Source organism: Somniosus microcephalus, unplaced genomic scaffold (assembly GCF_052327205.1).
Source record: "Somniosus microcephalus isolate GS21.2 unplaced genomic scaffold, FLI_Smic_1.0 unresolved_chr2, whole genome shotgun sequence".
Classification (NCBI taxonomy): Eukaryota; Metazoa; Chordata; class Chondrichthyes; order Squaliformes; family Somniosidae; genus Somniosus; species Somniosus microcephalus.
This window is the reverse complement of record NW_028225180.1, coordinates 10,549,755-10,555,754: the sequence shown is the minus strand read 5'-3', so window position 1 is coordinate 10,555,754 and position 6,000 is coordinate 10,549,755.

Below are 6,000 nucleotides of genomic sequence, written 5' to 3'. Positions count from 1 at the left end.
AAGTTACGGTTGCCATGGTTTCTAATCATGTCTGGTAATAATTGAATTTGGAATTTTTGAAAGTATTTTGTTTTAATTGGATTACAAAAAATATCTATTGTTTGGTTTTATTTAAAATCGACTTGAACATTTACAAACCACTGTCTTCTTATCTTGGTTACTGCAAGTCCAAGACGCCCATTTTCTAAGTTTTTCACAAGCAGCCTATGGTGAAATAAAGAAAGGAGAAAAGGAAAACTTCTGTCCCTTTTCTACTTTCAGCGTAGTGATGTCTGAAAAAAACTTGTAAGAATATTTCGAAGCTAGAAGCTGAGTGAAGCTCCTCCCTCCTTTCCAAGTGGTACTGGTTAGTCTGAGATATTGGTTTGAATTGAATTGGAGTTGTTGAGGTTAATTAACCTCTTTAAATCAGACTTTGATTGTGGCCACGGTGATATTCTGATTGATGTAAATTGTGTGAAAGCCTCTAGTTCTAGACATGAGGCAATGACATCAACAATTTTTGAAGTTTCTGACCAATTTCAAGTATATGTGACCAGGAAAGAAGAAGAAACGCTAATGCTGTGTGAGGAGTTGTTTTACAAAATATTTGTAGTGGTGTTCCTAATTTTAAAGGCACCAAGATTTTGTTTTAAATTTACCTGAAAGTTGCGAGAAGCTGTGTGACACAAGTTGACATTGATTGATGGTATCTGGGTTTGTCATCTTTTGAAAAAAATGTTAAATAACCTATTAAATCGTGAAAACCAAACTGTCTTTTTCGATGGCGAGCGTTTAAAAAAAATTTACTTGAAGTGATGCAATTGCGTGCGTCTGACAATTTGCTCCACCTTCTTATAAATCTGCAAAGGAGTTAACCAATTCCACTGACAGCTGCTTTTTAAAAAAATCACCACACAACAACTGAATGAAATCTTAAAATATTGGATATTATCAAATGTTAGTTCCATCATTTGAAATGAATATTTCCCCACAGTGAGAGAAGGGAATCAGGAATTGATGTATTATCCCATTAGGTGGTGCAAGATTACCAGGTGGGTAGAAGTCTTCCCGTGCAACTTGGCCACAGCATTGTGGACAGCCAAGACCCCAGTTAGGGAGGTATTCTGCAGATGGGGACTTCCTCATGTGGTGGAGTCAGGCCAGGGAAGTCATTTTACATGTCAGGTAATGCAAGCCATCTCTTGGACCCAGATCACCACAATCATCGGGAAAAGGGGAATGAATAAAGCTGGCCCTGCGAAAGGACTTAAACGAGCAGCACACTAAGTGGGTTGAGGTACATCCCCTATTCCTTATGGGGAGACGTAGTAACAAATCCAAAGGAACGGGTCACTCTCCTCCTGAATTGGTAACGGGGAGACCCATGCGAACCCCCACACACCTGTTGGTCCCCATTCTGACTGACAAACCAATTAAAGAGGTGACTCAGGAAAAATTCCTGAGTGACCTGTGTGGAACATTAATATAAACTAAACTTGCGGGCCGCCCACAGCATTGGGAACGCACACCAATGCAATCGACTGCACGTGGCTCCGAGTAAACCCCAGGAGTGGGAAGTAGGGACCCAGGTAATGGTACGAAACTATGCAAGGACGGTGACATGAGTCTTGTCATTCATGTGGAAATGACTTATGAAATGATACTGGGCGGCCTGCTGGTGGCACTGTCCAGGGAGAGTGTAAATATGCGGGCATGGGCCCACCTTGCTCAGGGCATTCGTTAACAGGAACTAGTGAAGGACACAACTGGATCTCCATGTTGAAAAACATAAGAACATAAGAAATAGGAGCAGGAGTAGGCCAATTGGCCCCTCGAGCCTGCTCCGCCATTCAGTAAGATCATGGCTGATCTGATCCTAACCGCCAATCCACTATGACAGGACTACCTCCTGAATCTAACAGAATTAGACACACGAAACAGGAGCAGGATCATGCTACATGGCCCCTGGACCCGCTCCGCTACCCACAGGGCCATGACCGATCCGAACCTAGACTCAAGTCCAAATTCCTGCCCGCTGCCTGTAACCCTTAATTCCCTTTTCTTCTAGGAAACTGTCTATTTCTGTTTTAAATTTATGTAATGATGTAGCTTCGACAGCTTTTTGGGGCAGCATATTCCATGGACCTACCACCATCTGAGTGAAGTAGTTCCTCCTCATCTCAGTTTTGAAAGAGCAGCCCCTTATTCTAAGACTATGCCCCCTAGTTCTAGTTTCACCCATCATCTGGAACATCCTCCCTGCATCCACCCGATCCAACCCCTTCACAATCTTATATGTTTCAATAAGATCGCCTCTCGTTCTTCTGAACTCCAATGAGTAGAGTCCCAATCTACTCAACCTCTCCTCATATGTCCATCCCCTCATCCGCGGGATTAACCGAGTGAACCTTCTTTGTACTGACTCGAGAGCAAGTATGTCTTTTCTTAAGTACGGACACCAAAACTGTATGCAGTATTCCAGGTGCGGTCTCACCAATACCTTGTACAACTGAAGCAATACCTCCCTATTTTTATATTCTATCCCCCTAGCAATGAAAGCCAACATTCCATTGGCCTTCTTAATCACTTGCTGCACCTGCATACTAACCTTTTGAGTTTCGTGCACCAGGACCCCCAGATCCCTTTGTACTTGAGTACTTTCCAGTTTCTTGCCATTAAGATAATAACTTGCTCTACGATTTTTCCTGCCAAAGTGCATAACCTCACACTTTCCAGTATTGTATTCCATCTGCCAAATCTCTGCCCGCTTACTTAGCCTGTCTATGTACCCTTGCAGGTTTTTTATGTCCTCCTCACTCACTACTTTCCCTCCCATCTTAGTATCATCTGCAAACTTTGATGTGTTACACTCGGTCCCCTCCTCCAAATCGTTAATATAGATTGTAAAGAGTTGGGGACCCAGCACTGACCCCTGCAGAACACCACTGGTTACTGATTGCCAGTCTGAGAATGAACATTTATCCCAACTCTCTGCCTTCTGTTAGATAGCCAATCCTCTATCCATGCCAGAATATTATCCCCAATCCCATGATTTTTTTATCTTAAGCAATAATCTTTTGTGTGGCACCCTTGTCAAATGCCTTTTGGAAGTCTAAATACACTACGTCCACTGGTTCACCTTTATCCACCCTATATGTTACTTCCTCAAAGAACTCCAGCAAATTTGCCAAACATGACTTCCCCTTCATAAAACCATGCGGACTTTGTCTTATTAAATTATGATTATCCAAATGTCCTGTTACTGTCTCCTTAATAATGGACTCCGAAATTTTACCCTAGCACAGATGTTAGGCTAACCGATCTATAGTTTCCAGCCTTCTGTCTACTGCCCTTTTTAATAAGGGTGTTACATTAGCAGTTTTCCAGTCTGCCGGGACCTTTGCTGAGTCCAGGGAGTTTTGGAAGATTATTACCAATGCATCCCACAATCCCTACCACCACTTCCCTCAAGACAGTTGATTAAAGCCTTGTTTAATACTCAGACCAAGTGCCTAGTAGTTTTCTTACATCAGGCAGGAGTTGTTGAACCCCTCTACAAGGGGCCGTATGACATCTATCTATCTATCTATATATATAAAGCGGTCGATCTGTCTGTCTGGGATTCCGTCTGTCTGCATTGAATAAACTCGAAAGTTATAGAGCGTACCTACACGTGTGTTACATCGAAAGAAAGCTTACGATTCCAGAACCATCATAAGCGTATTTACGTTTCGGCCAGACAAAATTTGCGCCCGCGGTATCCAATAAACGTTCAACATTCCACTCATTATCCACTCATTAGCATCGAGTGACATCGAGGTCAACCAATCGTACGGTCGAGCGACCCGACGGTCGACCAATCGCTGCGTGGCGGGGGCGGGGTTCCTGGCGCTTGCGGGCGAGCCCTCCTAGAGTCGAGTGACGGGACGATTGACCAATCCTACGGGGGGAGCACGCTGCATCATGGGGGCATTTCATGGCATGTATGGGCGGGGCCTAATCTTTCCAATGGCCGTTAGTGCCTCTCAAAAAGGCCTTCGCCCTTCTTCACCCGCAAAATCTCCCTCCGTCTCTCACCTTTTACCGGGGGAGAGGCTGCTTTATGTTAGATTCACTCACTCGCGTCTCTCTTCATCTGTCTTGACACAGCCCGATAGACAGCGCAGCGGCGGCGGGCCCGCAGCGGGAGCCGCCACGCACGGCCATCCCCGCGGCATCAACCACACCGCCCGAGAGCCTGACCCAAAGCCACCAGGTGAGCAGTGGCAGCGGTCCATAGCGGGAGCTGCCGCGCACCGGCCTTCCCTGTGGCATGAACCGCGCTGCCCCAGAGCCTGACCCTGACCCAAAGCTACCAGGTGAGCAGCGGCGGTGGTCCACAGCGGCAGCCGGAGTGCACGGCCTTCCCTGCGGCGTCAACCAAGAGGGAGAGAGAGGGAGTGGGGAGGGAGGGAGAGAGAGCGGGGAGGGAGGGGGAGAGAGAGAGAGGGGAGAGAGAGAGGGGGAGGGAGGGGAAGAGTGAGGGGGTGGGAGAGGGAGGCAGAGGGGCGGGAGGGAGAAAGTGAAGGGGATGGAGTGAGAGAGAGGGGGAGGGGAGAGGGGGGGGGAGGGAGTTAATGAGTGAAGGGGAGGGAGTGAGAGGGAGGGAGAGAGAGGTGGAGGAGAGGAGGGATGGAGGGAGAGAGGGTGAGGGAGGGAGGGAGAGAGGGTGAGGGAGGGAGAGGGAGGGGGGAGTCAGAGGACTCCTGACCAGACTTAGGCACGGCAAGCTGTTCCTACCCCTTCCCGCGGACTCAACTGCATGGCCCGAGAGCCCGGGGGAGAGGGAAGCCAGCTCTCTTACAGCCCCGGGGGGCTCGGGGTGTGTGAGAGAGACTCGGCTCCATTCCCTCCTTTCTCCCCGCCCCGGCCAATCACCCACAACACACCCGGGGGGGGGGGCTGGGCTCAGCTCACACTCAGTGTGAAAGAGGAAGAGGAGGCCGGGGATCCGTGGCCTACCGCCTCAACATCAATCCCCGAGCTCAGAGCTTTAGCAAAGTGCAGAGAGAGAGAGAGACTCACCTCAGATGGTGTCCAGCGGGGCTGCGGAGAGTGTCCGTCTCCTCACTACACACACACATCCCGAGCGATGAGAACTGTGGCTTCACCTACATCTCCTCAGTCCGGATCCTTTTAAAAAATTTTGAACCCACAATCTCGCCTTCTTCCTTCCTACCTTCGGCCGCCATGATTCAAACATCCCGCCGACCTCACAAAATGGCGGCCGCCCTTCTGCACCCACCGGGCTCTGAGTCCCTTCGCCTGGAGGCTCGCCTACTTTGATGGCCAGTTTGAGCGGCTGTGCCGGCGCCGGTTGCCTGCCTCCGAACCCGAGTTGTGCTGGGTGCTGAGCCTCTGCTCCGCTGCGGGGCTGCACCGACCGGCGCCCAGGCTCACTCTCGCTGGGGCCGCCGCACCATGGCGTTGGCTGCCGCCACCATGCTCTCGCTCGGCTGCTGCTTCCTTCTCTGCAGCCGCCCCGGCGCTCGCTTCCTGAGCTTCTGTGGCCGGTCTCTGCTCATCCAGGTCGGTATCCACCTCGAACTCTGCGAGAGGTTGCACTGCCAATGCTCTCAAAATATCTCGCTTTTTTGTAGTGGATGTCAGAAGGATTCCAAGAAACGCCATTAACCCAGCTTGCATTTATCTAGCGCCTTCAACTTCTAACATTTTCTGTTTTTAGAATTAAAGGATGATACGGCACAGAAGGAGGCCATTCGGACGTGACCAATCAGGGGAGTGTCATTGGCGTATTTTCTTTTAAAAACATTCTTCCTCTCTTCTCTATCTCCTTCCCTGACTCTCTCCTCTATCTCTCTCTCTCCCTCTCCTTCCCTCTCTCTCTCACTATCTCTCCTTCCCTCTCTCTGTCTCTCTCCTTCCCTCTCTCTCTCACTCCTTCCCTCTCTCTCTCTGTCTCTCTCTCCTTCCCATTCTCTCTCTGTCTCTATGTCCTTCACTCTCTCTCTCTCTCCA